This window comes from Rattus norvegicus, chromosome 1 (genome assembly GCF_036323735.1).
Source record: "Rattus norvegicus strain BN/NHsdMcwi chromosome 1, GRCr8, whole genome shotgun sequence".
In the NCBI taxonomy this organism is placed as follows: Eukaryota; Metazoa; Chordata; class Mammalia; order Rodentia; family Muridae; genus Rattus; species Rattus norvegicus.
In genome coordinates, this window is record NC_086019.1 from 258,985,920 (window position 1) to 259,004,964 (window position 19,045).

Here is a 19,045-nt window from a genome sequence, read left to right on the forward strand (position 1 = left end):
TTCTACATTTGCTAAAGTATTGACTCTGTCAGACAACACATTTGTATGCAATGTCCTATAGGGGCTCTATCTCTGTCTCAAATTATTTATTCGGATTCATCTAAAACCACCATAACTGTAAGGCCACTCATTAACAGATCAATTAAAAGTTCCAGTAAAATATCAGATTTTCAGAAGTATCTATGTAGATCCTTCACTCACTGTGACACTTCAGTACTAATACATTTATTCTGGGAGTAACCCATGGCCCAATCATCTCTACTCTTATCAATGGTCATTAATACCATTTATTCTAAACATATTCACTGAAGGTTATTGAACGATCTATTCTTGAAATGAAATTTAAGGCCTATATAGAATTTTCTTTTCTATGGTTCTACCCTGAAAAGTTGAGACCAAAACATTACACATTACCCGGGTCTATAAACCCTTGCATTAAATAAAATCATTTTAAAGTGAGGTAATCTAGATTCAAACCTCAGTTCTATGGCAAGTTACTTTGGTTCTCTTTTCCTGTGAGTGCAGTAAAGAAACCACTGAAATGACCACTCCATGATAAGGATAAGGAAATGAGTTTTATTGTGTATAAGAGACAATATCCAGATGCAACTGGAAAAGTTCAGAACAGAAAAAAGAGAAGCAGATTGGACATGGCCAATGATGTCAGGGATATCTGTGAGAGAGAGGAGAATAAGAAGAGAGCAAGAGGATAGCCAGATATAGAAATGAGAGATAGAGATAGGAATAGAGAGAGTGTATAACAAGAGAGAGGAGAGGGAGGGGGATAAGAAGACTATCAATAAAGCAGGAGGGTAGCCAGATATACAGAGAGAGAGAGAGAAAGAGGGAGGGAGAGAGAGAGAGAGAGAGAGAGAGAGAGAGAGAGAGAGAGAGAGAGAGAGAGAGACATAATAAGACAGTGCATAGCAAAAGAGAGGTGAGAGGGACATAGAGAAGAAAGAGAGAGAGCTAATAGTAAGACAGAAAGAACAGGGTAGACACAGCATGTGAATTATGGATAGCTGGAGAGAGGGGAGGGCCAGGAACTTGTGTGACCTTTGAAATGTCTAGCAAGTACTTGTGATACTGAGGGAGCCTGGAGGCCAGCATGGGCTTTGCTAAGCTGATTGGTACTATGGGTAGCTAATATGTCCCTTCTGCCATAGGTAACGAAAATGACTTGAGTGTTTTTGGAAGATGGGAACCAGTATCAAACATTCCTAGGAAATTCTGGCTTTTATCTAACTACAAGAAATTTTCATATAGTTCCACTTGAGGTCATTTCTTGATAGGTGGTCTGCCTGTTGGAATCCCCAAGACCTGACATTAATCATCTTTATTCTTACCATTGATTTCTGTAATCAAGGGCCATTGAGGAGCTTATATGTACTTTTATGAACACTCCACAAATGCCATGTGACTGTTAAATAACTACTGAACTGTTATTTAGTGATAGGTGGGAGACATCGCAGTGCAATCCACAGACTGCACTATTTCTGCAGGCATGCTGTCTCTCAGTTCACAACTGTTGTTTTGCACAGTGCTTTTAGGTAAGTTGTGAGAATTCAGACAAACACTTTGCATGAACCTAGATTTATAGACCTTCTTTGGAGGAGAAAGAACTATTAAAGAAGCTTGATAGGATTTTTTTTCCTCAACTGGAAGTTAGTAACCTTGCCACTCTTGGACATGACAGACGTTCAATAGAACCTGCTGGTCTCCTCCTTGATACAAACTCTGAATGTTGTTTGCAACTCTTCACATCTGACCTGATCTAGTACTCCCTTCAAGCCGTCTATCCAGCACACATAGGCCCTGCAAATCAGAAGACTTAGAAATTACAAGGTAATCCATGAACAATGACTGAAGTTCACCCACAGAGAATGTTAGTTACCACATGGATATTTGCAGTAGCAAAGCAATGACTGTGATCTTGGTGGCACTTTATCAGGTATACATTATTCACCAGGCACTATAATAGAAACATAAGAACTCTCTCCAAATTACAAGGGAAATATTATTGATTTACCTATTTTACAAACAAGGGTTACTTATTCAAGGTCAGTGATAGTGTCCTCCACAAACTCATCCTCTATGTGATTCTAGTTCCAATCATGTCTACCACACTGAATGACATTTACCTAGTCAACATGTTTTGTATTGTTTGTTTGTTCGTTTTGTTTTGTTTTTTACAGTGTATGGGGAAATGATTAAACGAGGCTGGAAGAAGGACATGTATCAGTGGATAGTTAAAACATATTTAACGAATTTCCCAATGAAGAAAAAGACACTAGCAGTTAATCAAAGAACGGGGACAAAGACAGAGATTATTTTAATGTTAGATAAACTATGTAAAAGCATTCATTAAAAGGCTTGTCAATATAAATGGTACAACTAGTCTGTTTAATCCTCTGACATGAGATAAAAGCCCTTACAAAAGTAATTTCCCAATGCTGGCTCTGAGCTCTGACTCAGAAAATGTAAATGTGTATGATTTTGTATGATTTGAAGCCATGACAACCATGTTCTAATGAAGCAGAGAACCAAAGCATTTCAAGTATCATAATAAACGGAAACACGTACCTCAAACAAGGAAAAATTCACTGGTGTGCAGTCAGCTAGGTGTATTCCACATATTTTTATAAGTATGCATAACAAACATTTTCATAATTTTATTAAAAAAGATTTTTCAATTGCTTGTTAATTTTATTGTTTCATTGAGCTTCTTAGTTGAATCACTATAATATTCTTCCTAATTACATTTTATGATATTTCTAAGGCGAATTCTGCTTACACACTTTTTTTATTATTTTTTTTTCTGATTTTCTCAGGAACATTCAATCCAATATTTCAGTTTCAGTGTAAATTACCTTTGAATCCTTTGAAATTTTGTCTTTTGTCTTTCTCTTGGAGACAAATTAGGAGGAATACAAGTCATACATTACCATAATTATCAGGCAAGCTTGATAACCATTTATCAGATTATATGTATGCTTTACTAATTAAGAATTTTTTCCAGTGAATACTGCATATCTAGACCTATATTTAGGTCAAGATGTTGATATTGATATAGATACTTAAACACACACACACACACACACACACACACACACACACACACGCACACACACACACAAGAAATAATGCTTAAGAAAAAAAACAAACATTAACATACTTCAAAGGGATCGCTTGGAGATCAGGTTCACATACTGTGGAAATGAGTTCCAAGAGTTCATGAGCTCTTTAATGTTCATGAAGGGCCTATCCAGGGAGTTACTCTATCATTTTATCAAAAATTATTTACAAGGAAATGTGATGTTACCTCATAAGAGTGGCAAGAAATATCTTATCAGTCTTTCTATTCGTCATTGTCCTACTTTACCCTGTTTAAGCACTAAGAATCCACGGGGGGACTGGGAATGTTATATTAGAATTTACACAGGGTGCAAGAGTTCCTTGGTCGCTGCTGAAAAATGGGTATGTGGTTTTGAAATCCACAAGCAAAATACACAAATAATGAAGTTTCCAGCTCCTTCGAAATTCGCCTTACTCATAGTCAGATTTACAGGCTTCAGCTAGAGTAATAGAAACCGTCACCAAAACCCCCGCCTCTCTTACATTAGCGTGAATTAGCAATTACTGACTATAAAGAATGATCAGGTTTAACGACTTTAGCCGTAGAGTGTCACCATGTAGTTTCTAATCTGTATATACAAAATAATTCATCATTTCTATAGCACCAGCTCCCTTGAATATGTCAACACATCAGCCTGGCTTTCTGTTCCCTACAAGTTCTCAATCATCTGCACGGGAGTAAACAGCCGCCTTCTAAAGGAAGTGAGCATCTAATATATTCAAGCTATTATTGTTCCCTGGAAAACATCCCGAGCCTCAAGAAGGCAGTGATTGGAAATGCACAAAGTATTTTAATATCCTAATTATTTTGATTTAACTTCCTCTAATAGTTTAAATTGATACTGAATTTATTTAGAACCCATTAGAGAGTTGTGTTTTTTTTTCCCTTCACAGATCATAAACACAGGCTGAACTTAAGCTCAAGACAAAATTAATTATTCATGTCTCAAATTGCCACTGCACTTTTCCAAAAACCTGCCACCCCCTTCTCTGTTTGGGCTTTTATTTTAATTCCCTTTCCATTTTAGGAAAGTAATTACCAGCAGTGTAGATGTCATTCTGGAGAGCTAGGAAGCCTTCTACCCAGGGATCTGAACAAGAAACAAACAGATCCTGAGAGCTACAGGGAGAGGGAAGGGCAGTCTCATCCACCTACAGGCTACCAGCCCCTGGCACAGAGCAAAAACAAAGGACAGAAGGCCACAGGGACCATCTCTCTGCTTTATCAAAGGGGCCAATCCTTACAGCACCACACACAGGGTGGCAGGCGCTAAGCTAAGTGCTTTCTGATCATATGCTCTTCCTTGTAAGCTACTATCCCTTTCAGTTACACTGCTCTGCTCCAGTGGTTGCTTCAAAGGAGCAAGGCTTTACTATAGAAATATTGTACATTCGAACTTTGGGGAAGTCTCTGGGGAAAGGGAAAACTTTCGTGGTCTGATGTTTCCAGACCTCAGTGAAGTTGAACAATAAAGGCACATTTAATAAGACAACAATTGATCTACAAATGGCGTGAGACATTTAGTAGCTGTTAGTCAATCTTAAAAGACTGATGAAATACCTTTTATCACTCTCTCCATTTTGCCAATTAAAGCAAAAACATTTAAAGAATCCAGAAGTAAAATAACAAATAACATCGCAGACCACAGAGCTGGTAAATAACACACCCAGATCTAATATCCGGTTAATCACAAAGTAGTTAGTGACCACGTCTGTTCAGGTAGTTCCTACTCCTAGTTTCTCAGCCAACAGATACAGTGAGACATGCTTGTTCTGGGGTTTTCTGTGAAATACACCACGATGGGGCGGCAGCTCTTCACATTAAAGGCAGAAATAGTTAATAAATTCAGAATTCTACATTGTGAAGAATTAATGTACACATTTTGGATTTATTATTACTTTTAAGAAGGTCACTTAGAAACTTAAGTGGAAAAATTCCCCAGGCACAACTCATCTAGACCAGGCAGAATCGTCAAACCTGTGAGTCGGTAGGATTCTGCTGTGAACAGCAGCATTGCCATGTCTGAATTCCAACCCCCTTTTCCAGCATCTCCATCTGTAAGGAGGACACTTCACCATGTCAAAGACAAACATAAAATATACCAGAAGCCACTTGGAAACTACTAAGGTGTCAATCAAATACAGGATGTTGCTAGCTCTGGTTTCTAGCTGTGAGACCCACTCCATCCCTGTGTTGTTCTCCACTTCTGTATCCTAAAATGCACTGTTCAGGCTTCAGATTGTCAATACGTATATATGACTTTAAACTTGTTCTATAGCCCGAGATGAACTTGAATTCTGGTTCCTTATGCCTCTACTTCCCAATACTGTGGTTATGTGTATTGGCCACCATTCTCAGCAACTGTTAAGATTTAGATGAAGACATTCAGTCACTTGTGTGTTTTTGATTGCAGGGACTGAACCTATGATATGCAAATGTCCCAACTCTGACAACAATTTTACTTTTGCAGACGAAGTGTCAGTAAGTTGCCCTGGCTGGCTGCAAAGTTATTCTGCGACCTTTGTATCTCCTTGTCTCAGTCTTTGAAATAGCTGGAATTGGAGGCCTGTACTACCAGGCTGGGTTGATTAAGAACCGTTTTTGTTAAAAGACAGGACTACGTTTTCTTCATTGTCTTTCTCTTTCCTCAAGGCAAGTTTTCTTCAGGGTCAAAGGACTTAGGAGTGAATTTACCCAGAGACTAGGGCAGAAGGAATTACCAAAGAAGCAAGAGCTAACAATTCAAAGGGCTTATCTTTCTTGTAAGTGGTAGTGACACAGGAAGAGTTACCTTCATAAGTCATCTGTCCTGATACCAGTTGCAATTTGTATCTCTGCTCCCAGGTTAAATTATTTGAAACAACTACCAGCTGCACCACACGGTGCCAATAGCGCCAGCAAGCCAATGATATGATTGCAACAGATAGGATGAAGGTAAGGTACAGGCTTCCTAACACATGCAGGGATCCGCCATTTTTCCCAGTTTGTCTTTCTCTTGCCATTTTCATCTATTCAAATTACCCATGATTACTGTTGCAGAGTTTTGCTATTAAAGTAGCAGTCCTCCATGACCAGATGGCTTTCTGAGCTTGGCGCAAACTTAGGGATGCTCTTTCCTGGCAGGGCTACCCTGCCCCTTCCTGCCTCTCTCTGGAGAGTATCCCTGAGCACAGGTGGCTGGCCTTGGCTGGCCTCGTCCGAAAAGGGAACTTGTACAGAGCTCTCTGCAAGGCCACATAACTCAGCACACATGTCCTGCTCTGGCTTCCCTCTTTCATGATAATTAGGTGCTGTGTTATAATCAATAAACCCTTTCTGCTCACTTTACTCAGTGACCAAATAGCTCTTTCTATGCAGACCTCTGAAATGGCCCCTATGTACCCTGTCCCTGAATCAATAAAATAGAGTTGTCTCACTGCAGCAATTTCTGGACACTGTTCAGTCCACACTTACAGTCTTCTGAACCCTGTTCCGTCCTCAGGCTGTTGGCCAACATACTCGGAGAGGAGGGGCGCAGATTATGGCTGCACCATCCTTCCTTCTCTGTCTTCTTAGTGAAACTATGACTTTCTGCTTGTGTTTCCAGTGATTGACTCTTGGTGCCAATATTTCACAGCTGTCCAAGTTTGTTTGGATGAACTACTTAAAATTGATCAAAATTTTGTTCACTATGTAACTAATCTTAAGTATATAATGCTTAGCACAGTGTTTGCTGGGTCCTGAGATTAAAAAAGAAAAGAAAAAAAAAACCCACCAGCTAGTTTCAATACATATGCCTTAAATAGAGCTGTTCTTCAGGTAGAAAGGAAGATTTTGTTGTGTCCCCTGTTTGAGGGTTTACTATTTTTGCTCGTCTCCCCCTTTTCAGGTGTGGCTTTCTAATTGAATTTTGGAGCCCAGAACACACAAGCCGTTTCCTTCGTGTTTTCTGTCATATTATACAGCATGTATTCATAAGATGGGGGCTCTGCAGTGTTTGTTAGGCATACAGACAAATAAAAGGATGACTTATTTGGATTTTGGCATATGACTTTGAGCTGTCTGCTTCTGCATAGTTCGCTTGTTTGTACTTCCCTTCTCACAAGAGTTTGATATTTGCCTCAGCTCCCAGCTTGTGGACAGGTCCATCCTTTTTTTCAGATTCTGCTCCATACACCAAGCAGGCAGCATTCAGCTTGGCTCAGCACTGTTGTTCGTTAGGAAAGGCCAAACTTCACTCTGGTAATGCTGAAGGCACTTGGACTCTGGGACACAAGAGCAGAACATGAGTCTAGATATTTGGGTGATTGACAAGAAACCCCATTAAAATTTCAAGAGCATCTTTGAAGAGGCCAACTGTGCAAATATGTACTCACCAAACACTTAGGTTCTTCTTTCTAGAAAGACAAAGCGCAGCTTTCAGCTGAACACAAACTCTAGCCCAGCTGTGAGAGGAGAACTACCACAGTTACGCCCAGCCTATCAGTGGGGTAATGAAGGACAAGACTCCATTGTTCGTTATTAGTGTAAGTGAACATTTTGCAAGGGAACTATTTCCTTTTTTACAAAAGGGTGGGAAAGCCAGTTGTTCTCTTAAATCTTTCCCAAATGTGGCTATATGAATTATAAAACATATAGCACGGAGACTCACACAGTATTGTGACATACTCCAGCATGAAGAGGTGTATGGTTTAAAATAGCAGAATTTTAATGTCTACTCCCAAATAAATAAAACTTTCATTTTCATGGAACAATTCAGCTATAATTTTAACTTATCCAAGGCAATCACTTGACTTGGAGTCAAACTATGCATATAGAAAAGAAGAAAAATTTCCTGTGAAACAGCTCAGAGCCTATTTCAGGACAGCGACAGACTTGAACAAAAGGTGAAAGTGAATATTTCAAGACCTAGAAAAATGTTCCTTTAACTGAATGATGAAATTTAGAAAGCTTTCTACTTCATTTATCTGCTTGTTTGCCTTCATTGTCTAAGGTGTTTAAGTCAGAGAACTTTTGGTATCTTGGAAAGAATAAATTATGAAAATTGGCTGAGTTTTCTTCTATTTACTCTCCTGTACCTTGTGAGCTTTAAAGAGAACTAACTTAAGGCTCTGTTTTGTTAAAACCTGTACATACATGCACTACATGTATACATACATATGACACACACATACACACTGCACACACACTACACACAGTGCATATAGACACACATACATCACAAATACACTGCACTAATAGTACATACATGTGCCCTCTCCTCTACTCACATTGCACTCTTACATCCCAACACACTGTGCACACACAACCACACGTATGATACACAATGCACATATACACCCACACCGCCCCACCCCACACACACACTCACAGTCTCAGAGGAGATGCTAGGAAGGACGAGGGCAGAAGGTGTTAAAGGATGCTCTGTGCCTTCCTATTGTCCAATAACCTACAAGTTTCCTAAGTCACTTGGCAGAGCACCACACATAAAATTAAATCTGAAGTGATAATTTGGCACATTTTTTATTCACAACATCAATTCTCAACACTAATTTTGACATGTTCTCTTTTTTTAAGACTTCCAATTGGACCTGAAAAATGACTTGGCACAGTAGTATTTAGTGAAGATTATGACGGAGTTCCTGCTTCCGGCTAAAGAAGACCAGTGTTTCTTGCTCCTTCTGGGTAGTGAGAGTTATTTCTTTGCTGGCCCCAGCAGCTCCTCTTACTCCAGTTCTATGCCACTGGCTCCGAAAAGTTGACAAATGGCACTTATTTCCTACTCATGACCTAGTTTGTAAGATCATAAATCACAGAAAAGTCCATGTAACTATTAGTTTGAATTTCTTCTAGATAAACTTCGAAGCTAAGAATGGATCAGAGGTCACAGGTTCAGCTCTGAAAGCTGGGCTCTAGACTCTTCTATCAACTACTTCCGATCATTAGTGTCCAAAGAGTTATTTACCAGGGGAAGTGTGTGCCTGTGTGTGTGTGTGGGGGGGTGCGGGTGTAGTGTGCCTGTGTATGCATGTGTGTGGTGTGTGTAGTGTGCCTGTGCATGCGTGTATGTGTGTGTGTGTGTGTGTGTGTGTGTGTGTAGTGTGACTGCGTGTGCATGTGTGTGTGTTGTATGTGTGTGCCTGTGTGTGTATCTGTGTGTGGTATGCCTGAGAATCCCTGTGCAGGCATGTGTGCGTGTGTGCGTGTGTGTGTGTGTGTGTGTCCACAGTGTAAGCATATAACTGGAACCAGGAAAGGAAGACATTTGTGTTAGCTTTGGAAACAGCAGAGGGGAGGCTACATGGCCAGCACTAACACTCAGAGACCTTACACATAAATAATAAATAAAAATGTATCTTGAAGTTGGTTTCCCCGTGCTCAGAATTAAGATATTTCTTTATTGCCCAAAGAAGACTTCCCAGATTTTCGTGTTCCATGGACATTGATCTTTATGATAAAGTCTTATTGTATATCCTACGCTTTCCTCAAACTCTTCACAATCCAATTTCTGTCCTCAAAGTCCTGGGATTACAAGTGTGAATCAACACACCTGGCTTCCATATCTTAAAATATATCATCATGTAAACTAATGGGATTTACATTCTGCTAATGTGTTTTATATGTTCTAAGTCACAAAATTATTTAAGTATTTAAAAATCTCTAAGCATTTGAACCATTGTGTTTATTGCCAGCACTTGTAAAATACATCTCTGGTTTGTGAACTTGTGCAAAAAACCTCAAGCTTTTAATAACAAGGTTAGAATTTATTAACAAATAAGTTGGATTTGTATTTAAGAATGGACACTAATGGAGAAATCAGTGTTTGGGAAAGTAACACTACATTCCCAACTGTAGACACGTGCTTTTCAAGAGGGGGTCTTTAAAGTCAAGTTCTTCATAGGGATCCTACTGGCTACTCTATGTATCGTACTGAATCAAGAACTGCTGAGATGTGTTACAAAGTTCAGATTGCTAAAGTCCAGCTAGCAAACAGTTTTGATACATGGTAGACCCATGTTATATTAGTTAATCCCAGAGAACTCAGTTAAAAACATTCTCTCAGGAAAAGAAAACCCCAAACTTAACATATTGTTCATACCTTGAATCAAAACTTGATTGTGAAGGATCTTATAGTGAACAGAAAGTTATGGTATTTGTTTTAGCTGCAAGACTGATCTCGTAGGTAGTTCATGGAGCAATAGGCTTGACCAAGTGGCAAACATTTTCCTAGAATTGATTATAGAGAACCAAATACTTGAACGGCCATTATTTTTATGGGAGAAAAATGGAAAGAAAAATCTAACATAGTATACTTTGCTGAATTTTGTTTTTCTGTGACTTGCAAAAACATCTTGAATATAAAATTTATTAAAATATAAAATATATGCAATAAACAGCACCAAATTGAGGAAGATAGTTCTATTAGAATTAATCCTCTTTACAACGAGTTAAGAAACATTAATTTCAGGGTAAGATGGTTCACTTGGTAAACTGCTTGCTACAAAAGCATGAGACCTTGAGTTTAGCCTCCAGCATCCACATAAAAAGCAAGGTACAGGAGTAGACGGCTGCAATCCCAGGAGTGGGGTGGCAAAGATCAGGGGATCCTGGGTGGGATTTGCCAGACATCCAATCTAGTCAAATCGAAGAGTCCAGATTCAGAGGCAGACTAAAACTCAAGGGTGAAATGGTGATAGATGGTGTCTGCCTAGAGTCACCATGACATCCTGGTTCAGCCATGCCTGAATGGAACCCTGTGCTCAACTCCTCAGACCCCAGCCAGCTGCTCAGAGCCCTCTATCACTCCATCAGCCTGCCTATGTGCCACCACCACTGACTTTCCCTCTGCCAGGAGCACGCCTCCTGATGTGCTAAAACTGCCACCAGGACCTATGCTCCCATCCATGTCTTGTTGCTTCAACCACGATGATAGGAATTTTGAAGAACATTGACTAATATTTCTCCCACTAATAACATAAAAATCAATATCTCACTGACAAAACAGCAACACTCAGGAGTTGACAGAATCTTCCCACAGCATGTCAAGAAACCAGCCTGTGATGACCGTGAGAGAGCACTGACTATACAATGGGCTGTGCATTGTACTTGCCAATGGAGAGCAAACAGGTCACTCTAGAACTGCGCAGCCTGGCCAGTGACAAAAGCAACCCCATTTATGTGACTTCATTGAGACTCATTACCTGATTAAACAGGTGAATCCACAGAAGAACCCCAAATCTCGCATAGTAGAGTAACTCTTTGAAAAATACACCTTGGTATTAATCTATGCCTGCATTACTTGCTCTGAACATAGTGGTTTGAAATTAATCTGCATCATATTGATCGATTAATCTATACTGCTATAAAGGAGCCTTTTGAATAAATGCATTATATGTTCCTTTTTGTTTCATATGTCAGTATACAGTGCATCATTTTACAGTTTGGGAAACTATTGAGCAAAACAGTCTAAATATTGATACATCTCATGTTATTTATTGCCCTGTGGTCCATATTTGTTTATTCTACTGGTGTTTTGCCCTAGATGATTATTAAACAGACTTTTAGACTTCTTTATTCTACGTTGCTTTCTCTCTCTCTCTTCCAGTGTTTTGCTATATACTTTCTTGTGCCCTTGAATTTAATTTGTCTCTTTCATTTAGCAAAATTATTAGGCTTTCCCTTTTTAAAATCAGTGTATCAAAAAGTTCAAAACAACTCTGGGCTGTGATAAAATGTACTATGCTTCAGGGTTTAGTATATTCTTAAGACTTGAATTTTCAGCTCTGGATTTTATATAAAGCACCAATTTTTGCACTCATACACTGATAAAAGCTCAAAAAAACACTTTCCTCTTTGTAAAGCTACTGAAAAAGATCTGTCAGTAGAATAGGGGGACATGTAAGTTAATGTCACCAAATCCTTCCAGAATCTTATTTTGTGGGAAGTTAACTGTTCTAAAGAATTTCTTAAATTGTCTTGCATTTTTTTCTTCCTGTGCTTGAGAAAGCATGAGTCTTAAGATTATTCACAATTTACTCTTTTTGTAAGAATTTCTAAATAGTTTTAAGCAACCTGTGCAGGTATATGCCTGACAGATATTTGATTCATAAGCATGTCTCTCAGACACAATCAAATCAAACATTCTTTCTTGTGGGTCTGACGCTGCCCCACCACTGGGCAGTATGCTGGGAGTTTGACTGTACTTTCCCCAGACCCTGCTGGGGTGGGGGCTGGGTTATGGGGAAGCCCTGAGGCATGCTCTGTGGTGGTAAAGCATAGTCTGAGATGTGCAGAAGCCAGAGCTGATGCAGGGGTCCCCAGAACTGCGATGAGGGGGGCCATGAGGTTCTCTGACCCTTGAACATCCAGGTGCTGCTGGGATTTGCAAAAAAGCAAAGAATATGTCAGAGGACCATAGGCTGGGGACAGCATGTTGTCTGGGGTCAGAGGAGAAAGAGGAGCACTTGTTCAAGGAATGATTGTCCTTAGCTTGGTGGAGGAAGGCATGGTGGCAGTTGTGACAGGGAGCACACAGAGGCCTTCTACAGGAGAATTAAACTGTAACTCTGTAGTCAAATGCCTTTTCATGGCTTCCCACAGTGGATCTTGATGAAAAGAGACAGTCCATGGTTCTAAAAAGTTTATTGGTTGTTCATGGCAGAAAATAGATGCAAAGTGTACCATACTACTTATCAGGATAGACCTGAGATTAAATACCTTTTACAGGGAGGAGTGTCTGGGAAGGAAAGTTTTTAGCTAAGCCCTCCAGGCTTCTAGGTACTTCATTAGCATGGAAACTCTATTTTGAGCCTACATAACCATAAGGCACCTTTCTTTATGGGAGCAGTGTGACACATGTTCCAGGGCAGGAGTCTGGCAGGGAGTAGGGAGTCTCCTAAGTCTCAGGTGTGTGTCCACTGAGTATCCGATTCTCAACCTGCTTTACCTTACCTAACTCCCTGGCATAGTTTTATGTGCCACACTTCTCCCTTATATAACAAGACTTAGCGTACTTTATGTACTGGGCCTGCTTGCTTCTTAGATACACATTGAGGAAGTTAATAGTATCTCTGTTGTTTATGTGCCATACATATTAAAGCCAAAATATTCAAATAGTCCTCAGCAAACCAATAGTATATCCTTCTGTATATGCAAATTGTGCGTGTTTTATCACTATCTGGTACGAAAATACATGTAGAGCCCCATTCCAGTTGGTGCCATAAAGATTTCAGCATCAGCACCATGGACAGGTCTCCAAGATTGTTGACTCTTTACATATTAACAGGGCTGATATTATTCACACTGTACAACCTCCACAAAGACTTACCATAGTTCAGAGCAAACCTGGAGCTTCTTCTTGATGGGTTACAAATTATCGGTATGTCAGTTGGGTACATGATGCTACCTTTAGCTTTTACCTGCGAATGAACCAGAATGAAAAATCTAGTATGAATTTTTGCTCCATAGCCCTTCTCCTATCGTTTCTTGAGTTTCTGGAGGTGTAAGATAAAATAAATGTTTCCTTCCCAACTGTTTTGGCCGGTGTTTTATCATAACAATATAAAGCAAACTAAAATTGAATTTGATACTGAGATGGGAGCTGTTACTGTAGTGAATTTGACCACGCTGGTTTGAGAAAGACTTATGGAGAACTTTTGACATTTGAACTGGAAGAGCCATTAATTGGTCATAGTTTAATTGACTGTTGTGCACATGGTATTGTTTTTTTTCTTTTTTACTCAAAATTTTAATATGATATTTTTATCACATTCTTTCTTTCTCCAAGCCCTCCCAGAACTATAACTCTTCACTGTTCACTCAACTTAGTATTCTTTCTATCTTGCTTAAAAGAGAAATGAATAGGAGACAAAAATAATTACCAAGAAGCAATAACAAAATTTTATAGTCAAAAGAATAGAGTCCATCTGAAGGAGCTGAAAGGGTTTGCAACCCCTTCAGAAGAACAACGATATCAAGCAACCAGATCCCCCAGAGCTCCCAGGTACTAAGCCACCAACCTACCAAAGAGTACACATGGAGGGACCCATGGCTTCAGCTGCATATGTAGCAAAGAATGGCATTGTCTGGCATCAGTGGGAGGAGAGGTCCTTGGTCCTGTGAAGACTTGAAGCCCCAGTGTAGGGGAATGCCAGGAGTGACTAGGAAGGGGAGTACCTTCACAGAAGCAGAGGAGGGAGAATGGGATGGAGATTTGTGGAGGGGAAACTGAGAAAGGAGATAACATTTGAAATGTAAATAAATAAAATATCCAATTTAAGAAAAAAAAAGAATAGAGTTGTTTATGTTGCCCAGTTGAACCTGAGCATCAAGTCGACTCTGGATAGACCCCATGTCAGTCGCATGTATATTAACCCTCTTGTGTCTGGACAATGTTATTTCCTTGGAACCATCCACCATCTTTGGCAATTACAACCATTCTAACTCTTCTTCGTTATAGATTCCCAAACTCTGAGGATAGGGATTTGATAAAGACATCTCTCTTAGGGATATTTGCTCTGAGTTGTCTCACTCTTTGCCCAGTCCAGTTGTGGATGTCTGTGCTAATTATCATCTACTGCAAGAAGAACCTTCTCTGATGAGGGTTGAGTATCAGTGAACTGATCTATGGGTATAGCGGTATTCTTTTAGTAGTTATTTTATTGCTTTGTATGTTTAGCATAATAATAGTAAGTTTCCCTTGGGGCCCATGACATATGTAGTCTTAGGTCTTTAGTTCCATTAATAGGGTCAAGTTTGATTCTTTCTCATAGAGTGGCCATTAAAGCCAATGAAAATGTGGTTGGTTGCTCTCGTGACTGTTTCTTCGCTATCGTTCTAGTATATATTGCCAGTGAGCAGCTGTTGTAGGTTGAAGGGTTTATCACTGGGTGAGACTGTTGGTTAATTTTCTCCTGTACTAGCCTCTATAGTACCATCCAGAACTATAAATGCCTGTCATTAAGGATAAAGTTTCTAGTCAAGTTAGACACTGTGTGGTGTGGCAAGACCCAGAAAAGAGGCTGTTGTTGGGGTAAGGTCTCATTTGCAATGAAGACCTCAAGATCGAATGGCAGCAGAAAGGAGCAGATTCTGTGCTTTGTGTGTAAAGACCCTGATGAGAGGCTGAGAGACCAAAAGAGGCCATTGTGAAGGTGCAGCCTCCACTGCAGTGGAAACCCCCTCTGGAGAAGCCAAGACTATAGAACATCTACCAATGGCAGAGGAAAGTGTGGGCAGAGCTAACCTGAGTCTATAAGACAAGGTGTGTGTTATAGACAGCAGAACAGTAGGAGTGCTCAAACCCTCTGTGTCCCAGAAGATCATTAGTAGGTGAGCCAGTGAGTAATCAGCATTTCGTCTTGGTTCCTGCTTCACAGGCCTTGAGTTCTTGTCCCGATTTCCCTAAATGAATGTGACCTGGAAATGTAAATAGAAATAGATCCTTTCCCTAGTTGGTTTTGGTCAGTGCATTATCAATGAAATGAAAAGACAAGCAAAACATACCTCTTGAAGCATGTGATGGAAGGTTAGGTTGGCAACTCAGCTGAAGAGACTATGTCTATGTTGAAGCTGTGATGTCATGGGTAAGCCCAGTAGATCAAGCTTTACTGCTTTTCTCAGCACCGTGCGTCCCTTTAAGGTCCAGTGCAAACAAGCCTTAACTCCTGCTGTCCTTTGATGTTCTTTGTCTCATTTCAATTTCCATTTTATGTGAACACTAAAAGGACTCATGTGCAGAGCCCTAAAACTCTTCCTTTCATTATCATATATTTTGTAGCAAAATTTTCATACCGTTCATGTACCCTTTTCCATTTTACACTTCCTAGTGCTGCAGAAGCTTACTGATTCAAAACTGTCAAATTGTAAACGGAATGTTGAGATGTAGAGCAAAGTGCATTGTGTACAATTGCCTTCTTATAAATTGGTGGAATTCTGGGTTGGTCCTGAGGATATGTGCTAGAATGTTTCACTTGATGTAAATGTAGGAAGCCCTGGATTCCATCTCCAGCAGAGAGGAGAGAGAGAGAGAGAGAGAGAGAGAGAGAGAGAGAGAGAGAGAGAGAGAGAGGACTTCCAGTATGAGGCTCAACATTTCTAGTTAGAGGATAACTGAAAACATAAACTACAATGGAATATCTAACCTCAATTTTGAGTGACCTTTATTAGTAACACAAGAAATGAATATACATGTAGATGTCAAAAAATTATAATTATAACTGTAACCTTTGTGTTTGTTGGTAAGAAAATAAAATATCACAGTTGCCATTAAATAAAAAGCCTTGAATTTTTCAAAATATAAGCAGATAATTTTGTGTGATTGAGCAATCTTACTCTTGGTGATATCCCGTCCTCCAGTCTTAATCCAGGATTTGAAAGAGATACTAGTTTATCTTGTGCACTAATATAGATTTTGTACCTTGTACCTCTAAAGTCCTAATCCCCAATGTAAAATGATTTGGACATAAAAGGTTTTGAAAGATCACTGGGTTTAGAAGAGTTTTCATGTTTCGATAGTGATTGTTTTCTTAGAAAAGGAATACTAAATCCTCTCTCTCTCTCTCTCTCTCTCTCTCTCTCTCTCTCTCTCTCTCTCTCTTTCTCTCTGCCATGTAAGGATAGTTAAGAAGTAGGGCATCTTCATGTAGAAAGAGCTCACCACAAAGCCTGACCATACTATAACACTGATTTTGGACTTTTTGCATCCACAATTAATATAAGAATCTTTATTATAAATAATAATTTATTTGTTATCTGTTCAGCCTGTATATGCTTCCTCAGTCGTTTTCTCATAACAGCAGGAGCTTGTTAATTTACCCACATTACAGCATTTATTTTCCATACTTAAGAAGTTGAAACAACTTCCTTAGGTATAACCAAACAGCTAGTGAAAATACAATCTGTCTGTGCAAACATTGAAGTTTGCTGTCTTATGGATGAAATTTAAAGATACCATTAGTTATCCACATACACAGTCATAAAATAATGTTTGCTGATCCACTGAATTCCTAGAAACAGAAATAATTGTCTTTGCTGGAGTAGGCAAGGCAGAGGAACTTTGTTTCATGAATATGATATTGCACTAGGGCAAAACAAAACAATTTGAAATCTTTACACAGTGATGTGCATCCAGTCATGTAAAAAACTGAATACCCAAAAATGAAAGAGAACCCAAGCTGTTAACTACTCTTTTGCTACCAGGGTCTCCAGTTAACTAAATAGCATCTGTTCATTAGTTTAAAATCAGCTCCTTAACTTAGACTTGGAAGCTAACCAAGAACCTGTACAAATTAAAATGTTACTGTCTTGGGCTGAAAGTCAGCCAATTGTCCCAGAAGAAGCTAAATATTGTATTAAAAAAGAGAGAATCATTTCCTGCAATCTACAAAGTAAGCCATGGCTTGTGAGACTAATTGTCACAAGTCTATCCACGAGTGAGAACACGTAGTCCTAAATACCATGAGGTTGAAGTCATATGGGAAGCCTCAGCTCTCCTTGTCCATGAAGACTTCATTTCACTCTTACCTGGTTAGAGCTTTAGATATGATTCTCATGTAGGTAGTAACTAATTCTATTCTATGTGGTTGGGTGGTGCTAACTCATCTCTGGGCTTGTGTAAACAAACATTCTAGGCACATCAATCGGAAAACTACTTCCTATAGGCCATCAAGAGAGACTCAGAAATTACGTTGTGGTGGTCTAAATAAGAAATTTCTTTTAGCAATTAATTCATTTCAAGGCTTTCTTTCTGGTTATCATTTCTGTTTGGGAGGTTATAGAAAATTAGGAGGTACAGCCTTGCTGGAAGAAATAGTCCAGTGGGAACGGGCTTTGAGGTTTTATAACCTTACCCAGCTTGGTCTTTCTCTTCCTTCTGTGCAGTTAATCATGAACAAGATAGCCCCCTTTGCTGTTCTGGCCTACCGCCTTTCCTCTGCAGTAATTATGGACTATAGCCCTGTGAAGCAAGAAGTCAAAATAAAACCTTTTAGAAGTTGTTTGTGGGCATGACATTCATCATGTCATTGAAAAACAACTAATCCACAAGTTAGTACCAAAAGTGAAGCTGTTGTAGTTAGCTTGTCCATGTGTGTGTGTGTGTATGTGTGTGTGTGTATGTGTGTGTGTGTATGTGTATGTGTGTGTGTGTGTGTGTCTGTGTGTGTGTAGAAAAGTAGAAGACTTGAGAAATTTGGAGTAGAAAAGTGGTTGATGGCTGTATTAATGGTCATTCTAGCAGGATCCTGGAATACACTAGTACTTAGAGCCATATAATCAGTGAATCATGAGTTTCAGAGTTGATACAAGACTGTATTAACCATTAGGACAAAGGCCATTTGCTAATATATTGATAATGAATCTAGTTATTTTTTTCTCTATGTTCTGACAATTTATGTGAGGCTGAAATTTAAAGTAATGGACTAATTGCTTATGACATTTCAAGATAGCAAAATCCTGAGTCTGTGGAATGGTTTTTATAGATTACTCTTATACACACATACACCTATAAAGAATAAGTGGGCAGGTTTATAGTATCAGGCAGGATTTCCCTCCAGTTAAATATGTCTGAAGTCCCACTGGATGGCTATTGGTTAATGTCAAGATATAACTGCCACTATGAAACAAAGTAGGCTATGAAAGGGGGCAGGGGGAGGGAAGGGGAACATATAATGTTTGAATTAAAATTATGTTTAAACCTAAGATAAAAATAAGAAATAAATAAATTTACAATATTTAATAATTTAAAAGTAAAACTTTTAAGTAGTAAGTAGAGAAAAATAGAAAATGTTCAGTTTGGACATGAGGGTAGCACTTAAGGCTACCCTCAAAGCAGTAAAACAGGAAGAGTGAACATATGGGAGGACCCTTCCAACTAGTCTTTCAGCTTCTGAGAAAAAAGGCATAAGAGGTTTCCTGCTCCTAGAAAGCAAC

The 19,045-nt window shown here is 39.2% G+C and overlaps 1 long non-coding RNA gene across 3 annotated transcripts in view; it reads left to right on the forward strand.

Moving 5' to 3' along the window:
• Positions 1-9,477, forward strand: part of LOC102554215 (uncharacterized) — a 31,765-nt gene extending 22,288 nt beyond the window's left edge. For 2 of the 3 annotated variants that reach the window (XR_010063288.1, XR_010063289.1), the window contains 2 exons: positions 7,517-7,641; positions 8,693-9,477. This is a non-coding gene — a long non-coding RNA (uncharacterized LOC102554215). The remainder of the gene's footprint in view (positions 1-7,516; positions 7,642-8,692) is intronic. The other variant, XR_001836167.3, reaches the window with a different exon arrangement.
• The last annotated feature ends 9,568 nt before the right edge of the window (positions 9,478-19,045 follow it).